The sequence below is a fragment of the Corvus hawaiiensis genome, chromosome 11 (genome assembly GCF_020740725.1).
Source record: "Corvus hawaiiensis isolate bCorHaw1 chromosome 11, bCorHaw1.pri.cur, whole genome shotgun sequence".
Taxonomy (NCBI): Eukaryota; Metazoa; Chordata; class Aves; order Passeriformes; family Corvidae; genus Corvus; species Corvus hawaiiensis.
This window is the reverse complement of record NC_063223.1, coordinates 2,696,568-2,709,701: the sequence shown is the minus strand read 5'-3', so window position 1 is coordinate 2,709,701 and position 13,134 is coordinate 2,696,568. Positions and strand designations below refer to the sequence as shown.

Sequence of the window (13,134 nt, the reverse complement as noted above, 5' to 3'; positions counted from 1 at the left end):
AAAAAAAAAAACCTTCAATTAAAATTGCCAGTGTTCTCAAAACCTCCACAAAGCATGACTAAAGCTGATCTGTATATGCTTAGCTCCAAATTCCAGTTGCTGGATCTTGTTAAACCTGGTGGCAGTCTTCCAGATTTTGTTACTGTGTACTCACAAGCTGTATTCAAGTTGTCCCTTTATTCTGACTTCTATATGAAATAGGTGAAGATTTTGGTGTCATGCCGCCTATGATTTAATAATTCTAAAATCTCTGAACTTCATCCAATTATCCATTAGCATTATTCAATTTACCAACCATTTTAGCATCAGCTTTTGCTACTATCCATTTTTGATACTGCTCTTGGTACTGCAACACAAAACTCATTATTCCAGCACAGGCAAAAGATGTATACCAAGCCGTGTGTATCAGCTGTAACACCCATCTATTCCTACCTGACTTTACTGAGTTTTCACATTAAAGGATCATATTTGGTTTTTTGACTACAGTGTCATTCTGGGAGTTTATATACAGCTTATACACCACAGTGGCCCCAAGCCTTTTACATTTCCAGGGTAAGGTTCCAGTGTTCAGCCAACAGGGCAAGTCTTTTGTCTTGAGAAACAAAATCTGACATCTTCATGTTTTCCGGTAGACATGTTGGCCAGACAGGTCAGTCTGTAATGTGGGCCTGGATTACTCAGTTTATATTATTTTTATACTTCTCATTTCCTCTGACACATTAACTTCCTTTCACAGCTCTGCTTCATCTCTTTATTTTTCTTTAATCTTCCACTTGGAGATCCCAGATGTGAACAAACTCAAGGCTTCAAAGCCAATACTAGAGTGACAGAAGGCTGGGCAAAGATGGGCTAATGTAAGTAAGAGGACAGTGATGAGACTCCCAAGGTCACTGACCAGATTCTTATTTCCTTTCAGAAAGGGAACTCCCTACATATCTGCGTTTATTTCTAAGCTGCAAGCAGGTGTCTCCCATGCAAGTGTGCCTGTCAGCCTTTCTGTTATGCCTCCAGCTTTTCCCTCATGCGCAGAGTCCAGGAGTTCTCACGGGCCACCCAGTGCATTTGCCATGGCTGGGCAAAGGCTCAAGCAGTAACACTGTTCCTCATCATTGTCTACTCTGGCTTATTAGTACTATCTGCAGTTTTTCAGTGTGGGTGGCATCACCACACTCTTGAAAACCTGTCCAGCTTCAACAGCAAAGGGACCTCAGCACAAGAGCAAGGCAAATACAGGAACAGCTCAGGAGACTGATTAATAATTTAGCCAGTCTCAGTCCTTACTCACACAGTCCTTCTGCACTTTGTAGTTGTTTGTCCCAGAAGACATGAAATTAAGGTATTCCTTCCTTTTCTCTCTCTCTCTGATAAATGACTGCATTATGTTAATAAAAGAACACATAATTTGGGAAGAATAACTCAGTATATTAGTCTTGTAATCATTATGAATGGCATTATTAAAGGTTCATACAGTAGCAGAACTTGCAATATTGCTGAACTATTTCATGGGCTTTGTTTGCAGTAGACCTGTATCCCAGTGGCACCAGCTTGAGTTTAAAGAGAAGTCTCAAAATGTTATGGATCTCATTTGCACACGGGATAGGCACAGGTATATTTGCCACCATTTCCATTCTCCTCTTCTCTGACCACTCCAATAGCACTCAGGTCTTTACTTCTGCGACTGTTTTATTTTGTCACAGAAGCTCCTGGGTAGTGCACCTTTCCTGGTACCCAGCATGCACTTAATCCAATGAACTCACATGTCATCATCCATCTTTTATGTCTATGCTCCTGTGATCTCCTAGTGCTCCTACTTTTTGAAGGCTTGAACTGCGCCCAGGAATGACTAAATGATACTTTTCTTTAGCTCATTGAAAACACTGCTAACTGAGCTTACGGGAAGCAATAAACTTTAATGCAATGGAAGATGCAAATAAAAGTGTGGGTGTGAAGAATAAGGGAAGAAATAGTCCAAGAGTTTGCAGTATCTCAATAGACATGGTAATCCCCAATTAATTCTCTTCCTTGTAGCAGTGATTTGGCTGGATAAGAACAGATTGCTGGCACATTATCTGCTGCCCCTTCAGCAATTGCCTGTCATTTCAAGAGTGACCCATCACAACAAAGGAAGCAGTGGGCCTTCTGGGACAGTCTGACATTTAATTGACTGAGTAAATGCAGGAGGATGCGGTGCAGCAAAAGTCTTTTTAGTTAGCACCAGTTACATTATAATTAGCAGAGCTGCTGATAGGTACAGAGTAGGGAGAAGCTGTATGGATGCACCCTACTAGTTATTTGTGTACTTTTACCTCTGCACATGTATTGCTACATCTGAAAAAGTGTTCTGGAGTCTACAGACTCTCTGGTTATCCTGCCCCTATAGTATGCTTACATTTGACCTCAAGTGACCTCAGTGACTGAGGGGAGAGTGAAGCCATCAAGGAGAGGGAAGCTGAACTAATCATTGTACTAGCACTTTGTAAATAAAGTCTCTACTACCTTCGATCCCTGCAGAACACAGAGTGGGAAGTTTGTGCACAGATGGTACATGCATGAGAGAGCACTGTGGAGAAACACAACAGGTGTGAGAGCTCACAGAACATGATTTGCAAATTGACGAATACTGTATTTACTCTTGCTTGAATGTGCAATTCTTCTTTTATTTTCACATTTATCCTTCAAAATACCTTGCAAATTCTACCCCATTCCTCAGCAATGATCACATCAATTCTCTAAGATTTTTAGAAGTTATTCAGTCAGCATTAGTGATATGTAAGGATTTGTGTGGGTGATTTAACAGTGGCAAAAGTACCCAGCCAAGGTTATTGTAATAAAGGCCCATGAAGACCATGTATTTTTGTTTGCAAAACAATACAAATGCTCTTGGCTGTATGTTCATCTCTTGGCTACACACCCAAATGATTTCTTGTTTCTTCCTTTAGAGTCACCAACTGCATGAAAAAACAAAGCAAACAAACAGACAAACAAGGAAAACCAAACAAAAAAAAAAATCTGGGTTGGCGAAAACCTAAACTTTTGGGAAGGCCTGTGACTTCCACTGGTGTGATACAAGTCCTCTGTACCAGTAAGGATCAGATTGCTTGCAGTTTGCTTTCAATTAATTAATTCATGCATCCTAAAGAAAGGCTCATAAATCTCACCTTCTGCTTCATGGTCTATGCCCCAGCAGCAATAATGAGGGGAAGAGGGGAGTCCTCTTTCCTGCAAGGTACCACTCAGCTGTGCTTTGTGATACCTGTATTCATCCTTTCCACCAAGTGGCTCCTTATACATCTGAAGTGGAGCTGGTCAGGCTATTAAAATGTGCTGGCAATATCCCTTCAAATGCTAGTGCAGTAGATCCATCCCAGTGCCTATAAGGTATGTCCCATCATGTGTGTTGGGACCGAGTTACAGCATTTCTACCTTGCAACTGATTCTGCTGCTGACAGTGGAAGTGTGCTAGAAATTTGTTGGTCAGTCAAGAGCAATACAGCATCTCCTTGAAGCAGCAAGCATTTGTGTAGGGTTCAGATGTATGCAGTTTTAGTGCCACAGTGATCACAGAATCACAGAACAGAATTATAGGATGGTTTGGATTGGAAGGAACCTTAAATATCATCTCGTTCCATCCCCCTGTCACAGGTAGGGACATCTTCCACTAGACTAGGTTGCCCAGGGCCTCATCCAACCTGGCCTTGAGCTCTTCCAAGGATGGGACATTCACAGCTTCCCTGGGCAACCCACCACTCTCTAGATAAAGAATTTCTTCCTAATGTCTAATCTAAATCTCCCCTCTTTTAGTTTAAGATCATTAACCATTTCCCCTTGTCCTATCACTATCTGCCCATGTAAAAAGACACCCTCACTCTTTTTTAAAAGCCCCCTTTCATTATTGGAAGGCCACAATGAGATCTCCTCGGAGCCTTCTCTTCTCCAGACTGAACAACCCCAGCTCTCTCAGACTGTCTCCATAGTGGAGGTGCTCCAGCCTTCTGAGCATTTTTTTGCCCTCCTCTGGACCCACTTTTACAGGTACATGTCTTTCTTTTGCTGAGAACTCCAGACCTGGATACAGTACTCCAGGTGGAGTCTCAGGAGGGCAGAGTAGAGGGGGAGAGCCCTCCATGTTAATCATATAGGAGGGAGCAGGCCAGTGGGAGACTCCTGTGCCTGAATCCATCTCAGATGAAAACAAGTGTGATGTGGCCAGTGAGGACATCCAGATTACCCCATCCCAGCTCCTGAGCACCTCCATCATTCTCATGTGTCTGTCCAGAGACAGGGGACTTCTATAATTGGATTTCCATATTATAAAATGCAGTTTCTGGAGAAGGAGACTGGGTGGCTTATCATTAATCATTGTCACCAGTCAACCTGGATTAGTTTCCCTGGACTAAACTGATTTCTTTTGGAAGTAAGTTTCAATGTATTTCAGTCTAAAGAAGGGTATGAACAAGTGCAGCACTTAAGGAGCCTCTGCTGTGTTCATATTTGAAATGAATTAATAATTTGTCTCCATATGCTACATAAAGGATGATCCCAGCTAATAAAACTCAAGAGGTCAGAAAAGGACGCCTTGCTTAATGAGTTCCGAAACCAGTGTTCAGGGTGTGCTGATCTTTCAGCCATTGTGATGTCATTTGGTTAACAGGTATCTGTTCAGCATTCAGACACCTGGACTACCTGGATTACCTCCTTGCTGCCTCCCTGTGGTCTTTCACTCTATATCCCCAGTCAGTGTCAGGACAGAGAAAGAGAGAATAGTTATTTTCTTTGCACCTGTTGCAAACTACAAATTGGATTATGCAAATTAATTACCACCAATATAGTTGAAGGCCAGAGGGCCCCCTATATATTTTCTGAAAATTTCTTATTGTTTCAAAAGTGCCTGCAAGTGGAGATCATAGCAGTATTTGGCCAAAAATGTCACCACAAGATGAAGAAAGCAGTAGAAGAGGCTAGAAATCATGTCCTTGGTCCCATTCCTACAGTGGAACCAGGATATTAAAGGTGCTTTTGTCAGTAATTATCAACACACAGCTCACCATATTCACTGTTTCCACATAGTGGCAGTAGGAAGTAAGTGAACTGCCTGGGTTTCTGAGGTAAACGCTGACTTCTGCTCTGCCTCATGTGGGGTAACAGAATGTCTTTTTGTCTAGGGTGTTTCATCCATTCATTAACAAATCCATGTTTCTGGACTGCTAAAAGACAATCCTTTCAAATACTTGCTAAAGAGAGAATGGCTGTGGTGTTGAGTTCATTTAGACCTGGATCTACCAAAGCTCTGAGATAAATGACAGTTATGACCCTAAATATTTTTCTGTGTGTATTGGTGATTGCGCTAGCAATTATTTGACCTGAGTCAGCAAAGCAAGCTTATAGAAACTACCTCAGAAGGTAGAAACAACTATTCTTTCTCTGTAGGGTACATCCTCCACAAGTATATATTCCCTGGATCTAGCTGAGTGGTGATGAGCTTGACACATCAACTCAGATCACATATGCTGAATTTACAAATGACTACTAAATTGCTGCCATAACCTCCCCATCCACAGACCCTACCCTGTGTCCATTTTAACTCCTCTGTCACAGGAGTCTCAGCTCATAACTAGTTATAATGTATTGGATGCAAGACCAGAATCTCACCTGGACACAGCTGGGTATATGTGGCAAAACCCACATATATAAAATTCACACCATCCAGTGGGTAGGAAAAAAAATCGATACATGCAAAGACCCCAACCTTCCACTGCTGGGCCAAGAGGATTGAATACAGTTTTTTTCTGCATGCAGTATCCCTATCCCTGTCTTTATCTCAAATCCCAAGCCCAGTAGTTACTAGTTCAAACTCTCAGACAGTGACATTCTTACTGTAAAAAATTAAAATCATATTAACCCAATGCAGTGATAGTAATTTGGGAGATGCAATGGGGTGCTGAAGTACCCTGTTTTATTAAAATTGATTATTTATTTTATTGTATCCATTCGTGAATGATTGTTTTAATTCATTCTGCAAAAGGAAGGCTCATTACTAAAGGAAATTAAAGTCCAAATGCATTTAAAGCCAGTAAAAGGAGATGCCTATTAGTGCAGCATGTGTTTAGCCAGTCAGTTCCCTATTATGCCAGATCATCAAGGCAAATACTGTATCTGAAGTCTGGAAAGGGCAGGAAAGACATGATGTCTGCTAATAGCATACACAGCCTGTCAAAGCAAGGTAACACAGGGATAATCACATTTCATACTCTGAGGCATAAGCTGTTTGCCTGCCAAGGCCAGAAAGGTGCTCTTTCTAATTCCACAAGCATTTCAATTGGAATTTTGCTCTTGCATTGTTGGGGTGAAGAATATAAGAGAGGGGAAGAGGATTTTTGGTCAGGTGCATAAGGCTTTTGCTCTGTTCCAGACAACTTCAGGGACAAAACTCTCCCATCTTCAACCACTGGAGATGCTCACAGAACAACAGTGCTGGTGCAGGTCTAGTTTTGGAACGGAATGCAGGAAGTGAGGAACACGAAGGTGTTTGGGCTTCATTTCAGGGAATGTCCTCTGGCCCAGCCTGGGGCACTATGAGTAGAGAAGGGATAAGAGAAAGCCTGAGAGTGAGGTTTCAACTAGCCATGTCCCAGATGTGCTAGAATGGATGGCTTTGAGGCTTTTGCTTTGACACACCTGTGTAGCCAATCCACACTTTAGGCTCAGTGATGTACCTTGGGGTGCACTGCTGTCTGTGAGCACCCTTACCCTCCCCAGTCCTGTGCCTTTAAAACAATAGGTAAAACAAATCAGCAGTAAGAGCTGGACGTGCCTGAAAACAAAACACAGTGTCCTTGGGCCTCGGACAAGTGGTATGCCCCCTTCCTGCTCTCCCAGGCATGAGGGAGAGGCAGTGAGCTGTGGTGGCCTCAGCTTGTGCTCAGCCTGGCCCTCTGGCCCTTGTCCTGCATTTCCTGTAAACAGGGAACAGTTCCTCCCCAGAGATGACCTGGCAATGAACTAGTGAGGGCTGACGCTCAGCTGCACCACACCCAGCACCCCACCGTGCCAGAAGGTACAATGGGGCAGCTGATAATACATAATATGTTATTAAAGGCAGCTCTACCCTTTATTGACTCCTTTGAACATATTATTTACATCACATGTCAGCCACCACAGAGCTTTTACTTTCAATAAATCATTAGATTCACAGACACCCCGGAGCTTTTATATCCAACAGCCTTAGCAGAGGTTTTCCTTAAGATTCTTTTTATGCTTCTCTTTTCTTTCTTTCCCTTGCTAAATCACAGCCCTGTTGATCTCCATCACCCTATCATTCCCCATCTGTGGTAATCTTTTGCTGTGTTGAATCCTTGCAATGCAACGGAGATGGGCATAATGAAGACCTGAGTGCTTGGCAGTGACAAAAGTATTGTGCTGTGAAACTCTTCTTCCCTCCCAGACCATGCACACCATACATCTGCATTATGTTGAAATTCCATTCTGCATTGCTGTCAAGGGACAGAAGATAACAAGGAACACATCCAGTAATTATCAGGATGGGTTTAAAATAATTTGCTGAGTAACCCCTAGTCACAGTACAAATGGCCTCTGACTGTGAAACCTCCCAACACTTTTGCCCTATTCTCCTCTATAAAATGACTTATGTCAGTGACAGTCTGACTTTGGATACAATGATGTAAAACTGGGGAGGATTTACCCTAATTTCAGTGAAGTCACTTTATATTTATACTTGTGATCTTTGAGCAGAATAAGACCCTCTGATTTCACTCTGAACCCTCTGTAAGACTTATGCCTCTCTATAAATCAGTGATAGAATAAGCCAACGAGCTAGAACTTCATTAACAAAGAGAAGGAAAAGATATAAGTAAGCAGTGGCTTTCAGCTGGTCACCTGATGGTCATCTCAGAATATAAGAAGTACACCTCTCTGGGGAGACCACTGTCTGGGAAGCAAAGCTGATACTGCTGCTCTACTACAAATTCTTTGTTATGATCTTTGGCATGTTTCTTAACTTAGTGCTTTGGCAGTCAGTTGTGTAAGGTGGGTAATCCCAGACCAATGTCCTGTTTAAAATACAGGCTAGACTGAAGGCTTTGGACACTGTGAATGCCTACCAGGGTCTAAACCAGAACTGCTTTGTCCGTTTCCCTTGAGGCACAGTTTTACTTTTCTTCCTGTTTACTGCAAACTAAAAGGGATTTCACTTTGTCCTTAAGACAAAAAGTGATGGGTACCCCCAGGATTATGCCCATGCTTAAGACACAGAGTAATGTTTTCAGTTTTATGGCTAAGCTGAGATACAGAAATCTACCTGGAACTATTAACAGTCATGCTTGCTAGTATTGCTGTCGTCTGCTGGGGTGAGGGTTCTTGAGTTACAGGCCCTCAATGGCTTTCAGGCAGCCAAGTTGGTGATTTCTGCACAAAGACAGATACACACTAGAGAAGAACACTAATAATGAAAGATTTAAGCAGTGCTACTTGCCCAAGAATTAGAATTCATTCATAAAAACATTGCAGATAGACACTTCAGAAAAAGGTCTGCGTCAATCATTGTGTGGGAGTTTCACAAATGGAGCCAAGCAGAACCAAGGCATCTTTGTCACACACAGGGCTCCCCTGGAGATGTTCCGTGTTGGTGGATGGTTCTTCTGTCTTACAAGCATAATAAACAGCTTTAAAATTTTATATAGGTAAGAATCTGGTCCAGATGTGTTTCATAGCTGCACAAGGAGCTTATTGAGCTACACAGTGAGGTACACAGAACCAGAATATCTTTACAAGTCCTCTTCCTTAGTGTGTCTAGGTCTGTACACTACAGCAGTTGCTCTGTACTTTTGCACATATAGTCCTGAAACTCAAGAGTACAGCCAGAATTGCACTGTTGATTCTGGAATCTAGCTGGGATGAGATGTGATTAGGTGTCAGTTAGGCAAATGTGACCATCATAGCAGCAAATGGATCCAACTCATTATAATCCTTTCAGAATATCCAGTTTAACATAATCATAAGTGATAATAGTAGTGAAACCTCAAAGGAGGATGCCAGCTTGGAAATGGTGTCAGTGAAACACAAACACAAAACTTGAATCAATCATTATTTGCTGCAGCCAGAATTTTTAGTGATCTGCTTATTAATAGAAATCTGAATTCTTGGCACCTAATTCCAAAAGACATCAGAACTGGTGGAAGACAGAGGCTTTGGTTTTTGTAGTAGAGAACACTGCCCTTTTTTTTTAAGCTGTTCAGAGTTGTATTGGGAAAAGACTTAAAATTAGTATTCCTAAAGCCTTTTAGATGACAGAGAAAATGATACTTCCAATGCAGGTAGTGACAGTTCTGGGGTTTTTTTAAATTTCTTTTCAAAAAAAGCATATTTTGTTCTAAAATTAGGAAAAGTAGCAGTAACACAACACTAATGCTTTACAATGTCTGAGTCTGCTATGATAGACAAAATACTAATTTCTTGCAAATAGTACCTTTCTTAGAAGTGAAGTTACAAGCACCTTGCACAATAATGAGCCCTAATACGAGAATTATCTCTAAGCATTGTTGTAGTATTATTGATTTCAATTTCATTCATGCGTAAGTAGAACAACAGTTGGTTGCGTACATAGCAGAATAAGGGCAGAACATGGAACTTCAACACTGGTATTAGGAAAAGTAGGACACCCTTGGTTTGTAATTGCCATTTCTAAAATGGAAATGACACTTGTTATGTATGGCTTTAAGATACCACTTTCAGTTGCAGTAACAACATCAGTCTGTCAGATCCAGCAGTAGAAGAGTGCCCAAGTGTGCAGTGTGAGTGCCTTCAGTAGCAGCTGGCAAGGAGATCAGAGTGCTTTATAACTTTCTGTCCTGCAGTTAAAGAATCAATCTGGCAGTAACTTGGCATAAACCCTCCATTTGACATATGCCTCAGGCTGAGAACGGTACTGAAGTTAGAGGGGAGTTAAGGGAAAGGTATAGGACCAGTGGATGCTGATAAGGTGTCAAACAGCATCCCAGGCTACCAACACTGCAGAAGAAGAAAGAACAAACCAGTAGCTCCCACGTGGGGTTGCATGCATGTGTACTGGCTTCAATTTACAATAAATCAAAAAGATAATTTTGTTGGGCTAATGATATTAAGGTTCAGAATTATTAATGGATCACAAAAGCAAACCTCGTGCACCCCAAAGGTAAATTTCATGGGGAAAAAGCCATAATGAGGGGGTTTATAGGCTGAAGTCCAGGTGCTAATTTTCAACCAAAGAGTTTTCATTTGGATGTGGCCTCAGGGTGGTATTTACATTTCTGGGACAAAATATTGTAAACCTATCAGCCTATTCATTTCACATTCAAGCCCTTAGATCCATATTCTATATTTGCCTCAAAACAACTGAGTCCATCGAAGTTGCTAGAGCAAGGGGAGAAGGTAAAAATTACTGTTTTGGTCTGGATGCTTGCTTGACATCAGACTTTACAGGTATTGGGGAATTAAGTGGGGGCCTAGAACTTTCCTCTGCTGCATTTATTAAGGCAACAACCAAGTCTAAATATCTAGACAGACAATTTGTGGCACAGTTGCTGACTTATTAGGAAGAGGAGTAAAATATGCCTTATAAGCCATGAAGGAACAAAAAAAGATGAGAAATGAGTGCTGTTATGAGACAACACTCCATGCATGAGGATCAAGCCTCAGAAGTATTTTAAATGCAGCCTCCCTAATTCCTCAAGAGAGCTTGAGTGTTCCTCTGTACCCACCCCCAGACCAAATGACCCCATGCTTAAACCTCCCACACAGGCTAAAGAGCACTGATTCTTGCCATCATTCTTCAAGTGGCACCCTCATTGACTTTGCTGCTGTGGCACAGCTCGGCAAACGTGCCAGCATAGAAAATGCAGCCCAGCCTGCTCTGTGAGCACAGCCACACACAGAAGCAGAATCAGAACTGTCAGTCCAAGCAGTTTGTGCAATGATGTAGCCAGAAGCCATGGCCCAGTTTTAACAGGTTGAGCAGGAATACAAAGACAAGAGCTGGCCCTCATCAACCATTTTCTGTGGCTTAAACTTGTTTGTATCTCTGTAATAAAGTGTTCTGTGTGCAGGCAGATTAAGGATTTGCTCCACATCTACTGGTTTACTTTGCAGGGGGGCATAACTCTCCTTGTATGTATGTATTACAGTCAGAGATCTGGCAGTATAGCTGTAATATGGGGAGTCAGACTGTGCCTCCATTACCATTTGACTAACAGTATGCATGGCCTGGGTCCTCAACCTGAAGCTAGCTCAGCACCAGAAACATGAATAGGTTTTGCCCATTTAGCTGTCTGAATGGGGTCAGACAAGCTGCAGGAACATGCTGAGGAAGAGGACAAAGTGGCCTCCTTGGCCAGGGTCAAGGAGGAGGATGGGACTAGGCAGTAGTGGAATAGCTCAGCAAATTTTAACACTCGTCTGGACTTTAATGGGAACTGCACAAGGCCACGGGGGGTATACACACACCAATGTGTCTTGATGTGTGCATAGTCCTGCTTGTCTCTACAGTGTATTCTGCAACCACTTTATGCTGTTTGCTTTTCAGAGGACACCATGAAAAGGACACCCAGTGTATTATACAGAGGATCAGAAAGGAGACCTGTGCAAGGATCTCCTTGGCAGGTTCCATTTGAGCCGTGGAAAATGCAATGAAGCGGCCAACTGTGTGTATAGATTTGTAAGTATCCAGTATGCCCTGTTATGCCTATCTTATGCTGTGATTTTCTGCAGCTGCCTGCTGCAATAAAGTATGGCTGTTGGTTCTCTCCTTACTCTGGGAGTGGATGAACACAGGTAAAATAAGAGATGTGAGTGATTCACACTCTCCCAATGGGTTGGCTGCATGACTGATATGAGGAAATGGCTGGTTAACATGAAGACATTACTGATAAATATGCTCAACAACCCTTCAGCAGATAGACGCTGCTTTACAAACTGTGGCATTGAGGCCACTCGCAAATGATTGTGTGAAGTCAAGAGGTAACTCTGACCACTCTGAAAAGATCTTGTCTGGCCTTATACCATACGGTGTAGCATGAGGTTTTGCAGCAGGTACACTGTTAGGTTCTCTGCTCTAAACAACCTGTTCACTTACCACTGAATTGTAAATCAGTATCTTTACACAGGAGATGCTCCAAGACTTCCCAGCTACCCTGGCCTGTCACAGATTTCATGGTTCAAGTGGCGCCATGTCTACCTGTGTCAAAAGTCCTCAAATACCTTTTAAAATAGAATTGTGCCATAGTATTGCTCCTTTTTATGCCTTGAAGCTTTCTTGTTGAATTGTTATCCCATGCACCCAGTTTTTCCTCTGAGACACTTGATTTTACACATACTCGGAAAGTCAAACTCCTTCACATCTTAAAGCTGTGATGAAAAAGTATTCTATCTGCTATGTATAGAATGGAAAACTCTGATTACTGCAAAGTCTGGAGCGTTAGCTCAGTTTGTACAGGACTTGACCAGGAGATAACTGTTTTTCTTTGCTGCAACATCTGAGGTGTAGGAATTTATTTTTGAGCCTCAGACAACTGAAAAGAAATTATTTCAGATGTTCTAGAAATGAAAAAGGACTGTGTCCCTTTTCGGTTTTTGAGACCAGAATCTGTCGGTATTTCCTCCTCCCTGTGGCTGGTGTTTTAGGCACCCAGTTGTGAGAAACTCAGAATCTAATTACCAGTGCTGACTGATTCAAAGTGATCTGGAAAATCAGACCTGCAAGAAGCAGAGACTAGGTTTTCTATGTCTTAGGCTACGACTTATAGGAGTTGCTTTAAAGTCTGTCAAAACAGATGTACGGTTCATGTACAGTTCTTTTGTGAATGTTTCCCTTTTGGAAAATGTTTCAGCTCATTCTAGTTCCATGTTCTAGCATAAACCATCAAGGCAGTCAAATCATAAATTGCTGTTCACATCCTCAAAGGTACATATGTACCCCAAATGAGCATCTGGCATCGTATCATTTATCATCCAGATTCCACTTATAGTCACTTTTCTGACTATGACACATTTACTAATGTTCTTCTGACTATGAGTCCTGGATCCTCTTAGGAAAAGATGATACATTTCACAAAATGAAACTGTCTGATAACGTGGCACATATCACAG

The 13,134-nt window shown here is 42.0% G+C and overlaps 1 protein-coding gene and 1 long non-coding RNA gene across 6 annotated transcripts in view; one reads left to right on the top strand and one right to left on the bottom strand.

Annotated features, from left to right (window-relative positions):
* The window catches only part of FGD5 (FYVE, RhoGEF and PH domain containing 5), a 99,015-nt gene that overhangs the window by 61,481 nt on the left and 24,400 nt on the right, over positions 1-13,134 (bottom strand). The gene's annotated exons all lie outside the window — the stretch shown is intronic.
* The window catches only part of LOC125331436, a 29,925-nt gene that overhangs the window by 9,068 nt on the left and 7,723 nt on the right, over positions 1-13,134 (top strand). The window contains exon 2 of the long non-coding RNA XR_007206058.1: positions 11,573-11,704. This is a non-coding gene — a long non-coding RNA (uncharacterized LOC125331436). The remainder of the gene's footprint in view (positions 1-11,572; positions 11,705-13,134) is intronic.